Raw genomic sequence first — 21948 nt, forward strand, 5'->3', positions numbered from 1 at the left:
CCAGCTGCGAACCCGCCCCTGGCCGCGGCTCCACCCCCGCGGGGGCGTGGTGAGGCCTTGGCGAGCCCGCCTCGCGGGCTGCCAGCGCGGCCACTGCAGCCAGGCGCGCGATGGGAGCTCGCGGCCGCCCAGGTGCCCGCTGCCCGCCGCCGCCGCCGCGGAGTTCGAGCTCACTTTAATCCTGCGCGAAGCCGGGGCGCCCCAGGGCGCCTCGCTTCCCGCTCCCTCCCCATCCCATCGGGGCTCTTGGCCTGGGAGACCCCCACCCGACGACCCGGCTTTGTGTGGAGGCCCCGTCACTGCTGCTGCCCCCGGCACGTCACAAAAACGGGGAGGCCGGCCGACAGGCCCCAACCCCGACGGCGAGCCTCCCGGGAGCTGGCCTGCGGTCGCCCGCCCGGCCCTTTTGCGACGCGGGCCCGGCATGCTCGCGAGGACCCAGGCCCATTCCCAGGCCGCGACTCTCTGGACGCCCGGCTGCTGGGAGCATTTGTATTTTCTTATCTTAGCGGAGTTCCTCTTTCCAACCACTTGCCTACACTAACCCGTTGGCCTGTCCTCTGTGGAATCTCTGTTGTCCTGGATTCCTTAAAGGCTTTAGGCTGTTTCACCAACTTGGTATTTATTTATTTCTTCATCCTGGTCTAAGACTGTGATCAAAGCTTTATGGAGCGCTTAGCAGGGTTTAGCCCGGCGCTGTGGGATGTCCAGAAGTTAACAGGATTAGGGGCGGGGTCGAGCGGGGGCAGTCGAGACGGGAGCCGCTCACAGACCAGTGCGGGAGAAGCCACAGCAAGATTCAAAACGAAAAAATCACCTGCATTTAAGTGACATATTGTATGGTCCAGACTGAAGACCCAAAAGACAGCAGGGTCAGGGCAAGTTTTTGAGCAGACTCCTAAGAGTTAGAAGGGGCCCCACGTCCTCCCTCTGGGGTCTTCACCACTGCCCTACATGTTTCTGGACAACTGTAACCGTGGGAAGCTTTTTATGGCAAGCAGAACCGGCGCTCCTAGTGCATAGTCCCACGTGGCCTTTTACACGGAGCCACACAGGGTGATTAGTTGAAGACAATCTTCCTGTTCCGGTTCCCCCTTCCAACTCCCCTGGGGATGCCCTCCTCTCCGGGTTCTAAATGCAGCTCAAGTCCTTGTTTGGTAGGCTGGATTTCATAACGGTGGGTGCTGCTCTGAGCACCTGGGGTCTGTTCTGAATCCCCCGAGGGCAGGAGGTAGGTGAAGGGAAAGTTTACTCAAGCAGCCTGTAAAATCCTGTCAACTCCTCAAGCTGGCTTTTTGTTATCCTTTTTGACAGCCTTTGATGGTCACCAGAACCGGATTTCACTTGGAGAGAGAGGTTGGATTAGGTTGACCTGAGAACACACTGTGATTTGCCCCAAGCCTGGCATTCCTAGGAGTCAGCCCTGGGGCAGGGAGTGAACAGCAGGGTTAAGAGGGACCTTGTTAGAAATAAGACCTCCCTTCCTGCCTTTTTTCTCCTAGTCCTTTGCCAGCCCTGCCCCCAGGTTGCAGGGCACTAGGGAACTAACTGAAGAGGGAATCACTGCTTGTTTCTTTGAGGGGGTCACCAGTACTCATATATGTAGTGTGGGGAGGAACACAGTCTTCATGGCTCATATTTCTAATGAGCTGTTCCTCAAAACATGCCTGACCCCTTCACAACTCTTTTCCAGTAAGGTCAAGACCCCAGCCCTCTGGTTGTGTAATAGTGATCAAGATTGATATTTTGTGCCTATATCCATCAAAAGTTTGTAAGGTTGTCCTTATGTTTTAGAGAAATGTTTCCTTGTGAGTTTAAATGCAGAATGGAGAATTGAACATCTTCATCGGTGACTTGTTCTTTGCTTTTTTCCTTTTCTTTAGTTTCTTAGTTCTAGCACTCCTTCAAAACGTTCAAGGAGGTTTTGGAGATCTGGCCATGGGGCTGTTTCCCATTCTAGTTTTTGCTTACATAATAAACCCCCTATTTCTGGCTTAAGGCCATTCACAAAACGAGAAAAGAGCCACATCACATCCGCTTCAATATCTGCTCCAGAATTCTGCCACTAGATACTAAAGGTCCTAGCCTGAAGTCTCCATCAGACTTCTCTCTTTTACACACACATATATACACACAGGCACACATATGTATCTGTATTTTTTTTCAGTCCATAACCTGCTGAACAGACTTCTCTCCTGACAAAGAACTAATCAGAGCACATTTTCATAAGGAAGACAGCAGATAGGCTCCAAAAGACCCTGACTAACATTCACAGCTTCCCCAAACCCCTTCAGCTTCCTATGCAATCCATGGTCTTTGAAATCACCGTTGGGCCAGGCATGGCAGCTCATGCCTGTAATCCTAACAGTTTGGGAGATGGAGGTGGGAGTCCAGGAGTTCAAGACCAGCCTGGGCAATCTAGTGAGACCCTAAATAAAAAAATCATCATTGCAGGGGCTTTCCATTCTTTTTCATCGAATGTTTTGCATCTGAGGCTCCTATTGGCATATAAATGAATTGCTATAAATCTGGCTTCTCTGGATTATATGTTCCTAAAACACTTTGAAGTCCCGTTTAGGCCTTGAAGAGTATTTTACAATGGCTTTCAGCTAAAAATGAAAACGGGACTTAAAATCCACCATAGAAATTTTTTTTCTATTCTGAAGGAGGTTTACCTTAGAGTTAAGTGAGCTTTGGGGTACCTAACCAACCAGAAGGAAAGGGGAGTGGGCCCGATGGAGAGAAAAGGGCAGAGGGAGATGGAGGAGCATAGGGTGGGGGAAAGAAATAGGTTTGAGCTGTGATATAGTGCAGGGGACGTCTAAAAGATAGGGTTAAGCAGTTCAGCTTTTTATTTTGCTTTGGCCAAGAAATCTGTTAAGGAAGGAATTTTGGGGGCTGGATATGGTAGCTCACTCCTCTAAACCCAGCACTTTGGGAGGCCAACATATGCCAAAACCCCATCTCTACAAAATATGCAAAAAGTAGCCAGGCGTGGTGGGAGGGTGCCTGTGGTCCCAGCTACTTGAAGGGCAAGGTAGGAGGATCGCTTGAGCCCGGGAGGCAGAGGTTGCAGTGAACTGAAATCATGCCACTGCACTCCAGCCTGGGTGACAGAGTGAGATCCTATCTCAAAAAAAAAAAAAAAAGAATTTTCCTTTGTATGCTTGCTCATGCTAATGAAAAAAAAAACGAAGACCATTGGATGTCTGGAATTGTGTTCACTTTGCATTCTAAAGTGAATACTTTTGTTGATATCAGAAATTCCTCATAACGGCTAGGGTACCAGAATTCTAAATTATCCTTGGTGAAATGATGATGCTACCTAAAAAGCTAAGTGTACACATTTGGGTAACAGCATAAATACATGCAAGAAGCAGAAGTCTGGCCCGAATAAGCCATAGACAGGTTGATACTGAGACAGATCCATGAGCGTCTGTGAATGGTGAGCTGACAGTTGCTTGTGCATCCTGTGGCTCAAGATCCCCCAGCCTCATAGCTAGACTTTTTCCAACTGTAACCCTGATGAATTCACAGTTCCCAGCAGATAGAGGCTCTGGAGAGGTTGTCCTGAACCAAAAACATGCCTGCCCCTTCACAGCTCTTTTCCAGCAGGGACAAGACCTCAGCCTTCTAGTGACCAACGCTTCTCAGGGGCTGTGAGCAATTGGGCTGGAGGTCACCAAATTCTCCCAGCCATACAGAAGTGGAGCACCAAGCCTAATGAGATGTCCTCTCCACCTTCACTCAGGCTTATTCTTTCATACTTGCCATTTGGGGTCCCCTAGAGCCCATGTGTTTCCAGCACATGCTAGATTTCTGACCAGTGTTCTACCTTCTATGACAATTCACCTTGCTATCACCCTAGAAATCCTAAATTTGCATATGAATTAAACATTTGCTTCATGATCAACAGTCATTTCATTCACTCAGATCATCAGTATATGTGATGTAGAGCAGAAACGTCATGTGCATGGCCCAGGATCCTTACATTCAGACATCAACTTTTACTCATCACCACAATCACTGGCTCAGAGTGTATCTTGCCCATGGCAACTTATGTCTTACTTAATTTTAATACCGAACCAGCCCTCCCGGAATGTTGACACTAAAACTCTGTCAGCAGCTGGCTATATGGTCTTCCCCTTTGACAGCTGCCAGAAAAACTGCATGTAATCATTAGGCTAAGAGATGAAGTCCTACAAAGGCAAGCTTCAAAATCATGAATTCTTTGTGCTTGTGGGTGGTAGGCACTCAGTAATTATTTGTTATATTAATTTTAGAATCTCGGAATTTGAAGATTTTCTCACACTTGGGAGATGAGAACTCTGGGTGTTTCTTTATCCCCACCCACCCACTTCATGATTGAGATACCAACACCTCTCCACGCACTGCCCTCCCTCTCACCATCTCAGTCCCTTCTGTTCCTCAGGGTCCCAGGCGACTCCTAATTCTCGTTAGTGGCTTCTGTGTCATTTTGCAAGACTGCTACAATGGGCCCCTCTCCAGAGCAGGAGCCCATGATTTCTCCATCTTGCCCAGTGCTGGTTCTCTGCCCACCTACTGCCATCCTGAGGGAGAGAAGCCATCCCAACTCACAAGGGTTTAGAGTCTTTCAGTTCAGCTTAGCTGGTCTAGTTTTAAGTCCCACCACTCATAAGGCTAGTCTTGAGTGGCCACTCAGATATTATAGCAGTTTTGAGTCTTAAAACATAGTTTTGACTTTTTTCTTTTCTTCTTCTTTTTTTTTTGAGATGGAGTCTCACTCTGATGCCCAGGCTGGAGTGCATTGGCATGATCTTGGCTTGCTGCAACCTCTGCTTCCTGGGTTCAAAGTGATACTCCTGCCTTAGCCTCTTGAGTAGCTGGGACTACAGGTGTGCTCCACCGTGCTTAGCTAAGTTTTGTATTTTTAATAGAGACGGGGTTTCACCTTGTTGGCCAAGCTGGTCGCAAACTCCTAACCTCAGGTGATCAACCTGTCTTAGCCTTCCAAAGTGCTGGGATTACAGGCATGAGCCACTGTGCCCGGCCTCAATCTGCTTCTAAATCTTTCTTTTTCTTTCTCTCTTTCTCCTGTCTTTTTAAAAACATTTTTGTCGTGAAAAATAACACAAAGGAAAGTGCATAGATGTAATTATTATACAGCAAACTCTAGGGTCAAGAAATAAGGTTTCAGGCGAGGCATGATGGGTCACACCTGTAATCCCAGTACTTTGGGAGGCCAAGGTGGGAGGATCATATGAGGTCAGGAGTTCAAAACCAGCCTGGTCAACATGGTGAAACCCTGTCTTTACTAAAAATACAAAAATTAGCTAAGTGTGGTGGGGGGCACCTGTAATCCCAGCTACATGGGAAGCTGAGGCACAGGAATTGCTTGAACCCAGGAGACAGAGGTTGCAGTGAACTGAGACCTTGCCACTGCACTCCAGCCTGGGTGAGAAGCTAAGACTCTGTCTCAAAAAAAGAATCCCAGAAGCCCTACATTGCTTTCTGATATCCTTTCTCAGATTTAGGAAGTTTTTTCTATTCCTTGTTTGTTAAGGGATTTTTTTAAAAACATCATGATTGAAACTGAATTTTGTGAATACTTTTTTGCACTTATTGAGATTGTCATGACTGTTCTCCCTTAAATCTATTAATACGGTGAAATACTTGGATTTTCAAAGGTTAAATCATCCTCACATTTCTAGAATCAACTTAGTTGTATTAATTTCGTATTGCTTCTATAACAAATTAGCACACATTTAAATGGCTTTGAAAAACATGCATTCATCATCTTACAATTCCTGAGGGCAGAAGTCCGAAGTGGGTCTTATGGACTAACTCAAGGTGTTGGCAGAGCTGCATTTCTTCTGAAATCTACTACTGATAATTTGTCAGGGATTTATCAATTTTGTTTTATTTTTTTCCCAAAGAACCAGTTGGCCTCTAGAAACATGAAAAGGAAACATCAGCTCTAGAGGCCAACTGCATTCCTTGGCTGGTGGCCCCTTCCTCCATCTTTAAAGCTTATCACTCCAACCTCTGCTTCCATGGGCATCTACTCTCTGACTCTAATCCTCCTGTTTCCCTCTTAGAAAGACTCTTGTGATTACATTGGGCCATGGAGATCATCCAAGATAATCTCCCCATCCCAAGGTCCTCAATTTAATCACGTCTGCAAAGTCCTTTTTGCCAAGTAAAATAACATTCAGTCTGGGCATGGTGGCTAATGGCTGTAAGCTCAGCACTTTCAGAGGCTGAGGTGAGAGGATCACTTGAGGCCAGGAGTTCAAGACTAGCCTGGCCAATATAGCCAGACCCTGTGTCTATTTTTAAAAAGTTTTAATTAGCTAGGGCATGGTGGCATATGCCTATATTCCAAGTTACAGCTGAAGGCTGCAGTGAGCCATGATTGCACCACTGCACTCCTAAATAAATAACATTTATAGATTTCAGGGATTAGGATATAAACATCTTTGGGAGCTATTATTCTGTCTACCCCATTGATCAATATGTATTTTCCTTCTTATATATTGATTTGGTTTGCTAATAAGATGTTTTGTTTAAAACTCTGGTATCCATGTTCATGAGATATGGCTAAATTTTCTCATCTGGAACTGTCTTTTTTGGCTTTTGGTTTTCAAAATTATGATAGCTTTGTAAATGAATTGGAGGGTATATAACTTTTTTTCTTTTCTCCAAAGAGTTTGCATAAAGCATTATTTTTCTGTTAGCTATTTATGGGAAGGTTTAAAAAATACTGATTTGATTCTTTTAAAAATTGTAGGACTTCACATTTCTACTTTTTTTTTTTTGGTCAATTTTTGGTAAGTTTTTTTTCCTACGAATACATTTCATCTAGCTTTTTACATTTTAGGTGTGAAGGTAATTATAAAATCTGCTTATCTTTTAGGTGTCTATAGAATTTATACTGCTGTCTGAATTTTCATTACTGGTATTGGTTATTTGTGCATTGTCTCTTTTTAAAATTTTTCTTGATAATTTGCCAGAGGTTTATAAATTTTAGTACTTTTTTTTTAAAAGAACCAGCTTTTGTGTATATTGATCCTCTCTATTACATGTTGCTTTCCACTTCATTAATTTTGTTACCTTTATTATTTCATTTTTCTTATTGTATTCAAGTTTCTTCTGTACTTCTATAACAGTAGGGAAAGGCTAGGTTATGATACATAGTAAAAAACTCCCCCCAAAATCCCAGGACTTTCACCAACTTAGTTTCTCACTCGTGCCACCTGTTCATTCGGCTTGGCTGGGTTCTTCTCCACATTGTCTTCATTCTGGAGCTCAAGCTAGCAAAGCAGCCACTGTTTAAAACATTGACAATTATTATGGCAGAAGGAAAGAGATAATATGGTGAACCATATGTTAATTCTTAAAACTTCTGCCTACTTGTGACACATAACATTTCTGTACACATTCAACTGACCAGAGCAAGAAATACGGCTCAGCCTAATACCAATGCCCAGAGATGGCCAGTGAATCTTTGTGAATAATAATATAGTATCCCTTGAATCTTTGTGAATAATAATATAGTATTCCACATCTTATTTTTCTAGCTTTTTGCAATTTAATCTCAGCTCATTAATTTTCCATCTTTCTTAAGATATATGCATTTAAGGATATACATTACCCTGTGTTAGTTGTATCCCATAAGCATCGATATATAGAAATTTTGTTAATATTCAGTTCAAAATTGTTTTTACATTTCCTTTGTGATATCTTATTTGACCTACATGTTATTTATTTATTTTTATTTTTGAGATAGGGTCTCGCTCTGTTGCCCAGGCTGGAGTGGTGGCCTGATCTCAGCTCACTGGAACCTCCCCTTCCCAGGTTCAAGCAATTCAACTGTCTCAGCCTCCAGAGTATCTGGGACTACAGGTTTGTGCTACCATGCCTGGCTAATTTTTGTATTTTTAGTAGAGATGAGGCTTTGCCATATTGGTCAACGCTGGTCTCAAACTCCTGACCTCAGGTGATCCACCCACCTTGGCCTCCCAAAGTGCTAGCATTACAGGTGTGAGCCACTGCGCCCTGCCTATTTATTTGAGATAGGCTCTTGCTCTGTCACCCAGGTTGTAGTGCAGTTGCGCTATCACAGCTCACTTAGCCCCAAACTGCTAGGCTCAATCAATCTTCCTGTCTCAGCCTCTCAAATAGCTAGAACTAAAGGTGTGTACTACCACACCCAGGTAGTTTTTAAATATTTTGTACAGAGAAGGGTCTGGCTATGTTGCCCAGCCTGGTTTCAGAACTCTGGGCATCATGCAGTCTTCCTACTTTAGCTTCCCAGAGTGCTGGGATTACATGCATGAGCCACTGCACCTGGCCTAGAAGTGCTTTTTTTTATTTATTTTTTGAGACAGAGTCTCACTCTGTCGCCCAGCCTGGGGTGCAGTGATGTGATCTCAGCTCACTGCAACCTCCACCTCCCAGATGCAAGCAATTCTGCAACCTCAGCCTCCTGACCAGCTGAGATTACAGGTACCTACCACCACACCCGGCTAATTTTTGTATTTTTAGTAGAGACAGGGTTTTGCCATGTTGGCCAGACTGGTCTTGAACTCCTAACCTCAGGTAATCCACCCACTTTGACCTCCCAAAGTGCTGGGATTGCAGGCATGACTAGAAGTGTTTTTTTTTTTTTTTTAATTTCAAAATAAATGTGGCTTTTAAAATCTATCCCCCTCCCCGCCACGGACCCTGCCAGTGTAACTGCATTATACCAGTCAATAAACTTTATATGATTTCAAATATTGGACTTTTTTTTTTTGAAACAGTCTGGCAAAGTTGCCCAGGCTGGAGTGCAATGTTGCAATTACAGCTCACTGCAGCCTCAACCTCCTGGGCTCAAGCCATCCTCCAACCTCAACCTCCCAAATAGCTGGGACCACAGGTATGTGTCACCACAACTGGCTAATTTTAATATTTTTTATAGAGACAGGGTTTTGCCATGTTGGCCAGGCTGGTCTCAAACTCCTGAGTTCCATCAGTCCACTTGTCTCAGCCTCCCACAGTACTGGGATATAGGTGTGAGCCACCACACATGGCCCAAGCTTTTTTTTTTTTTTAACACCACTTTCCACCACGTGAGCTTGAAAGATGGCTTTGAGCCTCATGAGACTCTAGTTTCAGTTAACACCCTGATTTCAGCCTTGTGATACTCTGAGTGCAGGACATAATTGATCCCTGCCTGTACTTCTTTTTTCTTTTTTGGTAATGTTTTTTCACAACCTGCCTAAATTTCTGATCTAAAGAACTGTGAGATAATAAATGGGTGTTATTTTAAGATGCAAAACTGGTAGTAATTTGTTATGCAGAAATAGAAAACTAATACAAGGCTGGGTACAGTGACACAAGGCTGTGTGCAGTGACTCACACCTGTAATCCTGGCACTTTGGGAAGTTAAGATGGGTGGATCACTTGAGCCCAGGAGTTAGAGACCAGCCTGAGCAACATGGCAAAAACCCATCTCTAAAACAATATGCAAAAATTAGCTGGGCGTGGTGGTGTGGGTACGCCTGTGGTCAGTTACTCAGGAGGCTGAAGTGGGAGGATCACTTGAGCCCAGGGACTCAAGGCTGCAGTGAGCCATGATTGCACCACTACACTCCAGCCTGAGTGACAAAGTGAGACCCTGTCTCAAAATAAAAAAAAAAAAAAAAAAGAGGCCGGGCGCGGTGGCTCACGCCTATAATCCCAGCACTTTGGGAGGCCGAGGCGGGTGGATCATGAGGTCAAGAGATTGAGATCATCCTGGTCAACAAGGTGAAACCCGGTCTCTACTAAAAATACAAAAATTAGCTGGGCATGGTGGTGCGCACCTGCAGTCCCAGCTATTCGGGTTGTGTGCACCTGTAGTCCCAGAATTGCTTGAACCCAGGAGGCGGAGGTTGCAGTGAGCCAAGATTGCGCCATTGTACTCCAGCCTGGGTAACGAGCGAAACTCCGTCTCAAGAAAAAAAACAAATGTCTTCTCATGTTTACTCTTGAAGGATATTTTATCTGGATGTAGTATTTTAGGTGAGCAGTTTTCTTTTGCACTTTGAAGATATACTGTTTTCTGGTTTCCACTGTTGTGAGAAGTCAGCTATCTGTTGCTTCTTTAAAAATAATCTTTTTTTCCTCTTGTATCTTTAATATTCTTTTTCTTTGATTTTCTACAGACTTATTTTAATGTGCTTAGCTTAGATTCTTTTCCTTAACTTTGCTTGGGATTTGTCACTATTTTTGATTCTGATCTTGTAATCTTTCATCAGTTCTGGAAAATTATATTATCTCTTCAAATACTATCTCTGCTCATTCTCTCCTCTCCTCCTGTTACTCCAACTACATACAAATAAGACCTCACTGAATTCTCTGTGACTCTTATCCTTGCTTTTGTATTTCCTATCTTTTTGTCTGACTTCTTTCTAGATACAATAGTTTCCTTTGGCATAATTTCCAATTCACTGATTCTCTCTTTTCGTATGTCTAAACTGTAGTTAAATCTATCCCTTATATTTTTCTATTCACAAATTTCTATTTGATTCTTTTTCCTAATCTGTTATGTTACTTTTTGCAGTTTTTAGCTCCGTGTCAAAATTTTTAAATTTGGCTTTTAGTTTTTTGAAGATAGTAAGCAGAGTTTGTTTAACAACCTCTGTCTGAGAATTCCAGTGTCTCAAGCTGTGTAGGTCCACTGTTCTTTCTTCTAGTTTGTGTTCATGCTGTCTTGTTTCCTCATGTCTAGTTATCTTTAATTGTGTAGGACACTGCATTTGAAAAATTACTGTAGAAATCATTTGAGGCTTAGGATAATTTTACATTCTTCTGAAAGGATGTCCAGTTGCTTTTTCTAGGCACTTGGGGGGCTCTAGCAATCTGAAATCACCTTAGTCAAAAAATCAGGGCTTGAGATTTTCTCAACCCAAACCAATTGACATTCAGCCATGATCCAGGAGAAGGCTCATCTATTCACTCCTCTATTTTATCACAGGGAAGTCTTCCTTGACTCTCCCTACTCTCACCATAGGCTGAAGTGCCCCATTGTGCCCTCCCATGGCAACCTGGGCTCTAACAAGCATTTAACACATTATTTTACATTCTCTCCCCATCTAGACTGTATCTTGAGGATAGGGAGTATCATTTACTCTGATCTCCATTGTTTAGCACAGTACCTAGGCAATAGCATATACTCAGTAAGTGTTGCAGAACTAAACCAAACTTAACTAAAGATGTCTCCCTGACTATCCAGCACTGCCCCGCTCTGAGGAGATGGTAAGGCTTCAGTCAAGTCTTCATGACTCACAACTGCTCTGTGTAGGAGGAGATTCTTCTGTGGTGGGAATGCTAAGAAATGCTGATTTCTGCATCCTCACTGATGAGGGGGCGGGTGGGAAGCAAAACAGACACAGAAATAAGAAGCTAAGGGCACCTCAAGTGAGTAAGTCTCGAAGAGTGAGCAGATATTACAGGACAAACCCCTTTCCAGGTTGTGGAACGAATTCTGGTCCTGTTATACAAAGACCTCCAAAAAAATAAGATCTTAGCTGACACCTGGGTGGCAGTGTTATAGTGTATCTAAGAACTCAAGTCAGAATGGTTTTAAGAAAGGAATCTTGTGGAACTGGTATGCTGAACACCTAGGGTTTCATCCACAAAAGCCACTTTATATCTTCCATTGACTTTTAATCCCTTTCAATGGGGTTTCAGATCGCTTTTCCCTAAAAAAAAGAAAAGAAAAGAAAAAGATGGTCTTTCCCTAGCCAGAATCAGTTATTAATGTTGGTTAGAGAAAAATTAAAAAATGAATGTGGTTTTCTTGGGGGGAGGTGGCAGGGGAGATGTCAACTTAGGAACTTGTTTGTAAATTGCCTTTTCACATCAAATGAGTAAGCTGTTAGGTTAATTTATTCTGAGCAGGGATGTGTCAATTTTTATTTATTTATTTATTTATATTTTGAGATAGAGTCTTGCTTTGTTGCCCAGGCTGGAGTGCTGTGGTGCGATCTCAGCTTACTGCAACCTCCACCTCCCAGGTTCAAGAGATTCTTCTGCCTCAGCCTCCCAAGTTGCTGAGATTAAAGTCACCCGCCACCATGCCTGGCTACTTCCTGTATTTTTAGTAGAGATGGGGTTTCACCATGTTGGCCAGGCTGGTGTCAAACTCCTGACCTCAAGTGATCCGCCTGCCTTAGCCTCCCAAAGTGCTGGGATTACCGGCATGAGCCACTGTGCCTGGCTCAACATATTGTTAAAAAAACAAGTGGGTGTGGTGGCACATGCCTGTAGTCCCAGCTACTCAGGAGGCTGAGGCAGGAGGATTGCCTCAGAAGTTCAAATCCAGACTGGGCAACATAGTGAGACACTCCTCCATCACTGAAATAAATAAGCCAATCTGTTGAAGGATTAGTTAGTTCAATATCCAAGCTACCCCATTTGCCAAATGTATGATTTACCAAAAACTAAGAATACTCTTGAAAATATCCAATGAAGGTTGGGCACAGTGGCTCACGCTTGTAATCCTAGGACTTTGGGAGGCCAAGACAGGCAAATTGCTTGTGTCCAGAGCTTGTGACTGGCATGGGCAACATGGTGAAACCCTTTTTCTACAAAAAATACAAAAAATAAGCCAGACATGGTGGCAGCGTGCCTGCAGTCCCAGCTATTCCAGGGCCTGAGGCAGGAGGATTGCTTGATTCCAGGAGGTTGAGGCTGCAATGCACTGAGATTGCACCACTGAACCCTAGACAGGGTGAGAGTGCAAGACCCTATCTCCAGGAAAAATAAAAAAAGATATCCAATAAATAGTAAGGTACTCATATGAATATCACATGGAATATTTCTTTTTTTTTCCTTCTATCTTCCAGATTAAGTGAAACATGCTCACATGAAATATTTCTAATCAAGATTTTCTTCAAATCTTCTTCTCATATTCTAAACATTCATATTCAGTATATTTTATAATTTCTTTCTTTAGAATATGAACATATTATACTCATATACAAAATATAAATTCTTCACAAATATGATTAAATTCCATAAATGTGCTCTTTCTTTCTGCTGCTCAGATGCCGAAAGGAAAGAAGGCCAAGGGGAAGAAGGTGGCTCCGGCCCCTACTGTCGTGAAGAAGCAGGAGGCTAAGAAAGTGGTGAATCCCCTGTTTGAAAAACGGCCTAAAAATTTTGGTATTGAACAGGACATCCAGCCCAAAAGAGACCTCACCCGCTTTGTCAAATGGCCCTGCTATATCAGGTTGCAGCGGCAGAGAGCCATCCTCTACAAGCGGCTGAAAGTGCCTCCTGCAATTAACCAGTTCACCCAGGCCCCGGACCGCCAGACAGCTACTCAGCTGCTTAAGCTGGCCCACAAGTATAGACCAGAGACAAAGCAAGAGAAGAAGCAGAGGCTGTTGGCCTGGGCCGAGAAGAAAGCAGCTGGCAAAGGGGACGTCCCCACTAAGAGACCACCTGTCCTTCAAGCAGGAGTCAACACCATCACCACCTTGGTGGAGAACAAGAAAGCTCAGATGGTGGCGATTGCACACGACGTGGATCCCATTGAGCTGGTTGTCTCCTTGCCTGCCCTGTGTCGAAAAATGGGAGTCCCTTACTGCATTATCAAGGGGAAGGCAAGACTGGGACGTCTAGTCCACAGGAAGACCTGCACTACTGTAGCCTTCACACAGGTTAACGCGGAAGACAAAGGTGCTTTGGCTAAGCTGGTGGAAGCCATCTGCACCAATTACAATGACAGATACTATGAGATCCGCCGTCACTGGGGAGGCAATGTCCTGGGTCCCAAGTCTGTGGCTCGCATCGCAAAGCTAGAGAAGGCAAAAGCTAAAGAGCTTGCCACGAAACTGGGTTAAATTTACAGTTTTCTGTAAATAAAAATAAAACAAAATTTTCCTTCAAAAAAAAAAAGTTCCATAAATGTACAACCCAAACTTTCAATTAATTGGAGAGCTAAGTTCACAAGAAAGTAAGGAAAATTCTCAATATTCAAAAAATTAAGAAGGAGCTAACTTGGTGGAGAGAAGGGAATAATGTTGATGAGCTGATACTAAGGCTTCCCTGGGGGGGTTTACAGTTTTACTGGTTTACAGGGACTTTGAATTTTTTTTTTTTTTTTGAGACGGGAGTTTCGCCCTTGTTACCCAGGCTGGGGTGCAATGGCACAATCTCGTCTCACTGCAACCTCCGCCTCCTGGGTTCAGGCAATTCTCCTGCCTCAGCCTCCTGAGTAGCTGGGATTACAGGCACGTGCCACCATACCCAGCTAATGTTTTGTATTTTTAGTAGAGACGGGGTTTCACCACGTTGACCAGGATGGTCTCGATCTCTTGACCTCATGATCCACCCGCCTCGGCCTCCCAAAGTGCTGGGATTACAGGCTTGAGCCACCGCGCCCGGCTGGAAATTTTTTTTTTGTTGTCCCCTTTTTAAAATGTTTTTTAAGAGACAGAATCTCACTGATCTCCTTCTGTCACCCAGGCTGGAGTGCAGTGGCAGGATCATAGCTCACTGCAGCCTTGACTTCCTGGGCCCAGGTGATCCTCCCACCTCTGCCTCCTGAGTAGCTGGGACTACAGGCCGTATCACCATGCCTGCTATTTTAAAAACACCTTTCCATAGAGACAGGATCGTCCTGTGTTGCTCAGGCTGGTCTCAAACTCCTGGGCTCAAGCGATTCTCCTGCCTTGGCCTCCCAAGGTGTTAGGATTACAGGAATGAGCCACCACACTTGGCCAACTCTGAGTTTTAATGGAGACAGCAACAGGAGAAGAAATTTTGGGTTAAAAAGAGTAAAGAGACAGATCTGATACTTTCACATATGGCTAGGACTCTCCAAGGCCTTTACCTTCTGTGATATTGTGAAATATATATTTGGTCTTTGACCCTGTTTTCTAGCATACAACTTCTACAATCCTTAGAGACTCCAGTGGTCTTCTTGTAAGCTAATGATTGACTGATGGCTGGCAGCCCCCAGGTAACTTAAGAATGGCAGCTCTTCACTGGAAAAAGCAAGGTATGATTAGAAGGTTGGGACTCTCAGCCCCACCTCCAGCCTCCAGGGAGGAGAGAGAGGCTGAAGGTTAAATTGATCACCAATGATTAATGGTTTAGTCAATCGTACCTATGTAATAAAGCCTCTATAAAACCCCGAAAGAACAGGGTTTGGAGAGCTTCCAGAGAGCTGAACACATTGGAGGCTGACAGGAAGATGAATGAGAAGACATCCACAGTCCAGGAGGGTGGTGTACTCCAACTCCATGGGGACAGAAACACCTGTGCTCAGGACCCTTCCAGACCTCACTCTATGTATCTCTTCATCTGGCTGTTTATCTGTATACTTTAAAATATCCTTTGTAATAAACTGTAATAAAAGGGGATCTTTGGAACCCCATCTGGAAGCTGTTCAGTCAGACGTTTTAGGGGCCCTGGAATTGCAGGAAGGAGATGGTGGTTTTGTGAAACTGAACCCTCAAACTGCGGTTTTTGAGACTATCTCGAGGTAGATGGCATTAGAATTGAATTGAATTGGAGGTCCCCCAGCTGATGTCTGCTGCAGAACTGATGGCTGGCTGGAGTGTGGGAAGAACCCCCCAACACACACATTTTGGTACAGAAGTCTTCTGTGTTTTTTGTTGCTGAGTGAGAGAACAGAAAAAACTCTGGATTCTACCTCTCACGCCTTCAGGGATTGAAGTACATATAAACCAGAAACAAAATTCGCAGAGATGCGCAGAGAAACCCAGTAAAGCTGTATGTCTTGGCCTAACCCTTTGACTGGGAAAAACAAATTTCCCCTGAGAATTTATAATTACATCTGTCCTTACTCAGGTCTGGAGTTTAGTCTAATACTACCTGTGTAAACCAGGGACCAACAAGTTAAAAACATAACTAAAAGTGTATACCAGGCAGATAGAAGCAAATATAAAATCTCTTTGAGGAAACATAGCCTCCATCCAGGCCACATAGGACTCCCATACACAAAGCTCCACTAAAAATGAAGCCATCATCAAAAATTACAAAAATGCTCAATGAGGCTGGATGTGGTGGCTCACGCCCATAATCCCAGCACTTTGGGAGGCCAAGGCAGGCGGATCACCTGAGATCAGCAGTTTGAGACAAGCCTGGTTAACATGGTAAAACCCTGTCTTAAAAAATAAAAGCTCAATGAAATAATCCAACATGAGTGAGAGCTGAGATATTCTGAGGGAAGTGATACAGGCCTACCTAATGCAACATTACAGTATCATCCTGGCACAAATAATGGTTAAATTCTCCAGGTCATCAGAATCTGTAAGTAGCTAAAGTTGTTGTCTGATGACCCTAGCCAGCCTGCTCAAGGGCACACTTCACAGACTAGACTCTTTGCTGGATGCCAGCTAATCAGCTTTCCTCCACTGAAATATAAAACCAAAAAAATCCAAAAACCTATTGTTCCCAGAATGTCTTTAGTTTTTTCTTGTTATCTCCCATATCTCTAAACAGGGGTCCTCAACCCCTGGACTAGTACGGGTCAGCGGCCTGTTAGGAAGTGGGCTGCACAGCAGGAGGTGAGCGGTGGGTGGATGGGTGAGCGAGCACCACCGCCTGAGCTCCCGGCTCCTGTCAGTGTCAGATCAGTGCAGCAGCATGAGATTCTCATAGGAACTGAAACCGTACTATGAACTGCATGTGAGGGATCTAGGTTGCGCACTCCTTATGAGAATCTAATGCCTGATGATCTGAGGTAGAACAGTTTCATCTTGAAACCACTGCTCCTACCACCACTTCCATGGAAAAACTGTCTTCCATGAAACCAGTCTCTGGTGCCAAAAAGGTTGGAAACTGCTGTCTTATAAATCCTTTTCTTGCTGATATAGTTTAATAACTATTTTCTTTAAAGTCAGTATATCATTTCCATGAAGATAACTATTGTTTTTTAGTTATGCTTTGACAGGAGGCAAAAGAGTAGACACCATTACAGGACTAGAGTACAAGAACTTCAGAGAACAGAATTATCAGACTATTTAAAGAAACTATGCTTAAAATAATTAAATTAAACTTGCCCTGAAGTATTTCATGTTTTGGGATGCTATTATAATATTTTAAGCATTTTCATTTCTACTTGCTCAATGCTCATATACAGAAATGCCATTAATTGTATATTGTATCCTGTGACATTGCTAAATAAATAGTTCTAGTAGCTTTTTCCTAGGTTTTTTAAAGGATTTTCTATGTGCATGATCATATTATCTGTGAATAAAGGCTGTTTTGCTTTTTCTTCCCAGTCTGTATGCCTTTTATATCTTGTTCTGCAATGGCTTAAAGCTCTAGTATAATGAATATACTAAAGCACTTTCGATAGTGTTGAAGGTGGACATCTTTGCTTTGTTCCTGATATTAAGGGAAAGGCATTCAGTCTTCCACTATAAGAATATTAACTGTGGATTTTTAACAGATGCCCTATTAGGTTGAGAACATATCCCTCTATGCCTAGTTTGCTGAAAGTTTTTTTTAAAAATCATGAATAAGCATTAAATTTTGTCAGATGCCTTTTTTAAATGATCATGTAGTTTTTCTTATGATCATATATTATTTCTTTACGCACTGAAGGAAAAGAACTCTCAAGTTTTGTAGACAGCCACATTTTCATTTTAATGTGAGAGTAACAAAAATATTCTCAGGCAGGGGAAACCTCAGAAGTCTGCCACACAAAATTCACAACGAAAATGCATTTGAAGGAAGTGTTTAAGTAAATAGGCAAGTTTAGGAGAAACTTCAAGAGATAGGGGATGTCAGGGTGATCAAAATTTTCAATAAATTTATCTCTTTATTTCAAAAAAAGGTTAAGACTAAGGCTAGGCATGGTGGCTCATGCCTGTAATCTCAGCATTTTGGGAGGCCAAGGCAAGCCTATCACCTGAGGTCAGGAGTTCGAGACCAACCTGGCCAACATGGTGAAAACCCCATCTCTAGTAAAAATACAAAAAATTAGCTAGGCGTGGTAGTGGTCACCTATAATCCCAGTTACTTGGGAGGCTGAGGCAGGAGAATTGCTTGAACCCAGGAGGTAGCGGTTGCAGTGAGCTGAGATCATGCCACTGCACTCCAGCCTAGGTGACAGAGTGAGACTCCGTCTCAAAAAAAGAAAAAAAAAAAGGCTAATAAGACTGAAGAAGAGAATGTTTATCTAGAATAACTAATATCAAAAACCCCAAACAAGAACAATATGATGGGAGAGGAGAGGGAGACAAAAGGGATATTAAGGAATGCTAACGTATGTGACTTATTAGGGGAAGGTATATGTATTTCGAATTTGAAGAAATCAACAGTCAGACTTTTCATTAAGAGCGGTGTGTGCTTTGATAAAGTCAGAGATGGAAGAAGCAAGGTCATTAAATGCAGATGGCCGTCATTTTCACCATTCCAGTTTACAGTATATCTGAATTCAGAACACCCCAACACATGGCATAATTCCAACCTTTGAACACCAGTTCACCCTTATCAAAAATATGAATAAGGGAGAGAGAAATACAAAGCCCATCCCAGCTGACACGGGAGGCTAGAACATGCAACCCATTGAGGTTACCCTCATGTAATGCAAGAGTGAGAGAGTTGGCCGGGCGCGGTGGCTCACGCCTATAATCCCAGCACTTCGGGAGGTCGAGGCGGGTAGATCACGAGGTCAAGAGATCGAGACCATCCTGGTCAACATGGTGAAACCCCGTCTCTACTAAAAATACAAAAATTAGCTGGGCATGGTGGTGCGCGTCTGTAGTCCCAGCTACTTGGGAGGCTGAGGCAGGAGAACTGCTTGAACCAAGAAGGCGGAGGTTGCGGTGAGCTGAGATTGTGCCATTGCACTCCAGCCTGGGTAACAAGAGTGAAACTCCATCTCAAAAAAAAAGAAGAGTGACAGAGCAAGATCCTTTCAGAAAACAAAGAAACGGCAGTGTTTTTTTGGTGGCAGTGTATTAAGTTCTTAGTTGGAGAATCTGGGAGCTGCACCGTTGTTCTTTTCTCTGGTTGTGGAGAATGCACACCTTTTGCATCCTACTCCCTGTTGGAAGGAATTTCAGGGTTCAGAGATTACCACAGGCCGAACAGCAACAGACTGTTGTTGACCAGGCTTAAGATTTTAGGGACACAGGAGTCCCTCAATCATTTGTTAAGAATTCTGATGAGTTTAATGTATAGTAATCACAAGTAACTTATCTAGAGTCTCATTTATTTAGAGACAGAATTTAGCTCTTGTTGCCCAGGCTGGAGTGTAATGGTGTGATCTCTGCTCACTGCAACCTCTGCCTCCCAAGTTCAAGCATATCTTCCACTTCAGCCTCCCACGTATCTGGAATTACAGGCATACACCACCATGGCCCAGCTAATTTTGTATTTTTAGTAGAGTCAGGGTTTCACCATATGGGTCAGGCTGGTGTCGAACTCCTGACCTCAGGTGATCCCCCTGCCTCAGCCTCCCAAAGTGCTGGGATTACAGGCATCAGCCACTGCGCCTGGCCTATCTAGAGTCTTTACATTTTTTTGTTAAATATTTTTCAATTTATTTTTCCAAGTAAGTAATATATAGTTTACAAAATGAAAGCAATATTAAAAGGTGTAAACTGAAATCTTATTTTCACCCCTATTCTCATCCACTCTGGAATCCCCTACATACGCAACTGTTTTGAGACAATTCAAAACAGCTGAGGAAAGAGATGCCACCTAGAGGCCATTCTGGTATCTTAGGATGGCCGTCCTATCTCCTGATAAAGCTGCCTCTTTGTATCTTTCAGCCTGAGTACCCAAAATAAATGGGGTATTTTTAGGCAAAGTTCCAAGTTATGAGACTCTTGGCCAATTTAAATAGCAGGTTGCATGTAAAGAAATCGTCTCTTACCAAGTCCTTACTTTCTCTAATTTCTGCTTTCAAATCAGTTATTTCTAATCTAGAGTTGCCCCTCTCTTGAAGGAGTTTGCTGAAAGCTACTAAAAAAAGGCAACATTCACTAATGTTCCATATTGCTCCTGAGATTTCTCCAAAACTACAGCTTTGGTTGGCTTATGGCCTGTATCCAAGGTCCAGCAAGCGACAGTTTCACTGCTGCTTATAAGAGTCACCGACTTTCCAGTTTGAAATAGAGTCTTTAACACTGGCTACCTTAACCTCAAGTTAGCCTATTCCACATTTTAGTATCTGTTTTTAGCCTCCTGTTTCTGGTACCAAATTATTTGCCTGCTGGGAATGGGTTAAGCTACAAGTTACAGAACACCCACCTATAAAATGGCTTAATCAAAGGTGGCTTCTCACTCACCGACTACAGTGGGGCGAGAATGGAAGCAGGAAGGTCAGTTAGGAAGCTCTCTCTCAAGTAATCCAGTAGCATCATCAGCTACTGGACTAGAATGGTTAAGTAGTAGAGGTGGAAAGAAGTCATCAAAGACTGAGGATATATTTTGATAGTATCAACAGGCTTTGCTGAAGGATTTAAGGTAAAGGAATGAGAGAACTCAAGAATAGCTCATAAAATTTTAGCCTCAACAACAGAATGAGTAGCAGTGACATTTACCAAAATGAACAAGACTGAGAGAGGTACAGGATTGGGGGTAAAAATCAAGATTTTGGGGAGACACATTAAGTTTGTGATGCCAGTTTGACATTCACATGAAGACGTCAAGTAGGCAGTGATTTACAGGAGTTAGGAAGTACAGAGAGGTCACTGTCAGAGAGACATATTTTGGAGTTATCTACTTATAACTGGTACCTAAAGCATAGGACTAGGTAAATTCCCACAGGGAGAGTGGGTAGATAGAGAAGGTGACTCAGGATAGAACCCTGGACACTTTGATATTTACACGTTGAGAAGCCAATTAAGAAGCCCAAGAAAGGATAACCAGTGAGGTAGCAGGAGGACCCAAAGTGCATGGTGTCAGAAAACAAGAGAAGAAACTGTTTCAAAGTGAGAGTGGTTGGCTTTGATAAAACAGTGTTGAGAGGGCAAGTAAAATAAAACAAGAGATTAGAGAGACCACTGGATTTGCATGTAGATTGCAGTTTCAGTAGCATGCTGAGGGAGAAACAAGAGCAAGTTTATATGCTGATGGGAATTATCTGGTACAGAGGGAGCGATTGTCGATTCAAGAGAGACGTAACAAAGGATAACATCCATAGGAAAAAAAAAAATGAAAGCACTGGCTAGAAGGAGGACACTTCATCCATCTACCAGACACTAGTTTCTTAACACTTCATTTGTCTTATTTGTATCTCTAGTAGCTCCTAGTATAGTGCCCAGTACATAAAAGATATTCAAGAAATGTTATTGAATTAATGAATAAATGAACAAATGGGGGATGGATGAATGGAAGAAGAGATGGATGAATGGCAGGTGCAGGGCAGAAGAAGGAACTAGATAAACCTAACCCAAAATTCAGAGTAAAGAAAGACGAAGAGGTCTTGCATTAATAGGGTTTCCTCAAAACGCAGGGATTCTTTGACCCGGCGCAGTGGCTCACGCCTGTAATCCCAGCACTTTGCGAGGTGGAGGTGGTGGGAGGATTCCTTTAGGCCAAGAGTTCGAGACGAGCTGGGCAACATTGAGACTCATTTCTTTAAAACAAACAAAAAAAGTTAAAAAGAAAAACCGAATTTAGGGATTATGGGATTTTTCTCTGGGATAGGGTTGACAGATATCAATCTCAGATGAAGGTGGGAAAAGGAATGAGACAGTCAATGTCGGTGGCGTTGGCCAATTTTCAAGGCATCTAACTACTTAGCCACTTTGTATTTCCTGTCCTGACCCAGGCTCCTTTGAAAACCGATTATGTACTTTTATAAATAAAAATGGGAGGAGGGCTTTAAAAGACGACCATCCTACATTCATTTATCCATCAGGTCAAGAGACACTCACTGAATGTTAATCTTGTATAGGAGCACAGGTGTAAGGGCAGGCTTATACAGGGATGATGTATTCG

General features: G+C 43.2%; 1 pseudogene across 1 annotated transcript; it reads left to right on the plus strand.

The window, feature by feature from the left end:
* The first annotated feature begins 56 nt into the window (after window positions 1-56).
* LOC100390678 (large ribosomal subunit protein eL8 pseudogene) lies at window positions 57-13901 on the plus strand (annotated as a pseudogene). Its single transcript, XR_013526632.1, has 2 exons — window positions 57-618; window positions 13059-13901. The product of XR_013526632.1 is annotated as a large ribosomal subunit protein eL8 pseudogene (transcript).
* The last annotated feature ends 8047 nt before the right edge of the window (window positions 13902-21948 follow it).

Source organism: Callithrix jacchus, chromosome 14 (assembly GCF_049354715.1).
Source record: "Callithrix jacchus isolate 240 chromosome 14, calJac240_pri, whole genome shotgun sequence".
Lineage (NCBI taxonomy): Eukaryota > Metazoa > Chordata > Mammalia > Primates > Cebidae > Callithrix > Callithrix jacchus.